The sequence below is a fragment of the Myotis daubentonii genome, chromosome 11 (assembly GCF_963259705.1).
Source record: "Myotis daubentonii chromosome 11, mMyoDau2.1, whole genome shotgun sequence".
Classification (NCBI taxonomy): domain Eukaryota; kingdom Metazoa; phylum Chordata; class Mammalia; order Chiroptera; family Vespertilionidae; genus Myotis; species Myotis daubentonii.
In genome coordinates this window covers 34,913,816-34,918,183 of record NC_081850.1, presented here as the reverse complement: position 1 = coordinate 34,918,183, position 4,368 = coordinate 34,913,816, and the positions used below count along the sequence as shown (strand labels likewise).

The window sequence follows — 4,368 nt, the reverse complement described above, 5'->3', positions numbered from 1 at the left end:
AGAACCGGGGCAGTGACACACGCGGGTTTGGCCCTAGAACCGATCCGTCGTCGAGGGCGTGTCAGCGGCTCCCGGAAGTGACGCCATTAACCCTGTCGCTTCCGCGCCAGGAAGACGGCGGCGTTTCTCGAGGGCCGGCTTGATTTTTAAAGCCGCCTTGGTAGGCATGGCTCCTTCTGTAGCCTGAAGTAATACTAAATAGTTCACGTTTTTAGAGCGCGTTAATATGCATCTTCTCTGACTCTAGTCTAGCGCGAAGGATCAAAGGGAAACCTCGGGAGCCGGTTTGAGTTGTAATCCTGGTGTTTTTTTCCGCTTGCTAGCCCTGGGGCTTTGGGCAGATTATTCCGTTTCTCTGAGTCTTGACGATCTGAGCAATACAACAGAGATAGCTAAATCAAAGCTCTTAGAACAGCCAGTGGTCATGATAAGCTCTCAGTAAATGTTTGCCATTTTTAAGGCCTGCCCATTCTTCCAGACTGCATCGATCCCATTTTTCCACATCAGAAAGTGAGACTAGTTCGGATAGTATCCCCATTTCACAGGTGAGAAAACGGACACCACAAACTCGGGTCAAGCAACACCGCTGATTCTCTCAGTTCTGTAGGCTCGAAGCCCCGAGTCAAGCGGCAGGCACGGTAGGGCCCCCTCCAGCTTCTGGTAGTTCGCGGTGCCCGCGGCTTGGGGCTGCATGACTCCGATGTCCGCCTGTTGTCGCTCGGCCTTCTCTTCTGTGTCCTGTCTATGTTATAAGGGCACTTGCCGCTGGCTTTAGGGCCCATTGTAACCATCCCGGATGATCTCATCTGGGGGTCCTCAGTTGCATCTGCACAGACCCTTTTCCCAAGAAAGGTTACTTTCACAAGTATGGGGGTTCGGGCACCGGCATCTCTTTTCCAGGACCACCTGGGAAGTTAAAGAATTGGAACTTGATACCAGGTGTGTCAAGTTCATATTTTACTGTTTTCTGAATCGCCGTTTACTGCCCCTCAAGGCTTTAGGCTTGAGCCTGGTACAGTAATTCACTAGACTTCTTGAGGGTGGGGCCCTGGTTACTTTCCAGGCACCTAAGCCACTAACTCAACACATAGGTCATTTGATAAGTACCTTTTTTTTTTTTTTTTGCCTCCACCATTATATTTTCATTTCAGCTCATTTAAGTCTCATAAGAACATTTCAAGTAGCCCCCCCCCCTTTTTTTTTATGGAAAAGGGGGAAACAAAGTAGTTTTGATCTGGCGAGCCTGACTCCAAATTCAGCATGACTGCCTCTGTACTGCTTTCTTTAATCCATTAATTCTCCAGTAAATGCTCAAGAACAGGAATTGCAGGTCTATCAGTAGTGCCTACTAGGCAAATAGCATGGCACATGCTAGCAAAAAAATATATAAAAAATTCTTCACGAATACACCCTACCACACAATACCTGGGAGGGGTTGCATATGTAAAGGCCACAGATAGCACCACCTTATATGCTCTCAGACACATCCATGTGGCTGGCTGTCTTAAACATCAAAAAGATGATTACATACCAAAGTCCTAGATTAATATCAGTAATGTTATTTATCCAGTCTTTTATGCTGTCAAAAATAGATTCACTTGAGTGTTTTTGTTTGTAGTGAGTTGAAAGTCTCTTTTGGTTTTGCAGAATAGCAACAAAGCTTATCCTGCAATTTTGCAGTTAACCAAGTAAAGCCCAACAATTCTTCAAATACCTAATAATCTTAATGTCGAGAATTATGTGTATTCCTAGAAGCACAAAATGCTCTTCCTAAATAACACAGAATGCAATTTAAGCAGAGCAGCTAGACTTGTACATATCCAAGAGGTTTACAGCAATGTAGTGAAGGGGATTGGCATTTGGGTCAAATGAACCCTGAATCCAAGGTCTGTATGTCTATGGACAAGATAGTTAATTTGTATGGGCCTCAATTTCTGCATATGTAAAATGGGAATAACAACACCTTTTGGGGTTTCTCTGTGACTCAAAGTGATAATAACTGAAAAGTTATTAGCCAATAGTAAACATTGAGTGTTTCATAGTTTGAGAGACAGTGATAGAACCAAGTTGTGTCCATTAGAGATGCTTTTGCCTGCAAGTAATAGTTCAGTTAATAGTGACTTAAGCAATAATTTTCTTCACACAACACAATTCTGAAGGTAGTTGGTTGCTCTAGTTCAATGATTTTCAACCTTTTTCATCTCATGGCACACCTAAACTAATTACTAGAATTCTGCAGCACACCAAAAAATACATATATTTTTTTGCTGATCTGATAAAAAAAAAAGTATAATTTTGATTCATTCACACCAACGGGTATTGTGTGTTGGCTGTTGTCATTTTTTATTTAACAATCTAAGGGAAACGTGGTCAGTGCCCCTGACTAAATAGTCAGGTATTGCAGGTTTTAAATTTTTTTGTGGCACACCAGTGTGCCTCTCGCTGCACACCAGTTGAAAATCACTGCTCTTGTTTAATGATTCCATAATGTCATCGAAGACTTATGTTCTTGCACAGGTTCTATGCTCCACCATGCTCAGCTTGTTAACTCCATTTTCACATTGCTGCTTTCATTTATTTTTCCCCCATGTGTACCTTTTGACCACCTTCATTTATCCCCCGCCCGTCTCCCTTCACGTCACCTCTCACAACCACCAACCTGATTTGTCTCAATGAGTTCTGGTTGTTTAGATTCCACATATAAGTGGGATCATACAGTATTTATCTTTGTCTGACTTATTTCACTGTTTGCAAAATATACTTCTTAGTTTCAGAATTGATATCAGAGTTCAGGGCCAGAAGAATGGAAAAAGAGAATGAAATTTACTTTTTTCTCCACTGTAGGGTGCTATCCTTTTATTCCAGAAGGAAAAGACCTAGCAAGGTTCCCCTTCTAGTTCATTGCCTAAAACTGGGTCACATGGGCACCCCCAGATTGGAAGTCCATCAGACATGTTAACCAGGCATTTAGAGTTCACTCTTTTTCCAGTACTCCAGTAAAATGAAAGGTCACTTGGCAGATATGCCTCCACCTAGTGGTAGACATTTAATTTGTGATTTAAACTAATCTGGTTTAAAACTTAAATTTTAATAGCAGTAAGCTAAAACTTAAAATAATTGTAGTATCCTTGGTAGCGAATCTCAATCTTGGCCACACATGAAAATCACCCAGGGCGTTTAAAAAGCAAAAACCAAACCCAATAATTCTAATGTAATTAGTCTGAGTGGAGCCTGGGCATTAAAAATTTGGAAAGTTCCCCAGACCATGCTAACGTGCAGCTAAAATTAAGAGCTACTTGTTTAAGGAATGGAGTTCACGTTGTTGATTTGATTTTTCTAGTTAACTGAGGATTAAACCCTGTAACCTTCTGACCCCTCTTTTGCAAGGCACCAGAATTCAGAATTAAATGTATAATACACTTGTTTCTGTAAATAGAATGTCTTGTTCTTTGGGGTCTACTGGAGTGACTTAATACCATTAGACACTGAAAATGGTTTAAATTTGAACTACACACTTTCAAATATATTCTGAAAAATATTTGCCTTTTTTTTCAATTCCACGTGATTTTGTGCAATTTTTCTCTTTTTCATAGAAATAAAGTGTGTTAGGTGTCAGCTCCCACACATCTCCCTCCCCCAAAATCAGTTCTTACACTTGATCTTAGCCAAAAGGCCGAGAAGCGATTCAAAATCAGTTCTTTAGAGTTCTAATTAATGGGTGTTTAACTAATTGGAGTTGTTTCTCTGATTCCAGAATTCATAAGCAGGGGTAAAGAGCATGTTATTGATATAAAGCATAAGTGAGATTTTGGCAAAGATTGGATTTTATTTTCAGGACCTATTAGAATCATAAATCCCTGCAAACAGAGCAGTTGCCAACACATTTTCCTTTAGTAAAAAAAGAACTGCTTTGGAGGAGGGAGGGTTATGCTTTTCAATACTGTACATTTGCTAAAAAGTGTGCTAATATAGTCTAAACATTAACTACATATTCAGAAAGTTCTGGTTGCTGTCTAGTAAACACAAAATTGACCTTGTCCTAATTTACTTTCTTTGGTGAATTGTTTAGGAGCAGCAGAAAAATCATACGAGCAAAATAAAAATGTATCTGATTGCAACACAAAGTGCCACCTTTAATGAAAGATCACGTCAGCGTGTGATGGAAAAGTAAAAATAATGATCAGTTAATATCACTCACAGCCCACACACTGTCATGTATATAAAGAGCACTTAAATTGTACTATGATTTTGTAAAAACGAAACTCCTCAAGCGACATGTACCAGCACTGGTTTTAGCTAGAATGGGAACAATTATGTCAATTATGTTTTCTGGGTTTAAGTTTTTGTTTAAATTTTTATTTTAGGCTT

General features: G+C 40.0%; 1 pseudogene; it reads right to left on the bottom strand.

The window, feature by feature from the left end:
• Window positions 1-3,460: 3,460 nt before the first annotated feature.
• Window positions 3,461-3,685, bottom strand: LOC132212947 (U2 spliceosomal RNA; annotated as a pseudogene).
• Between the last annotated feature and the right edge of the window lie 683 nt (window positions 3,686-4,368).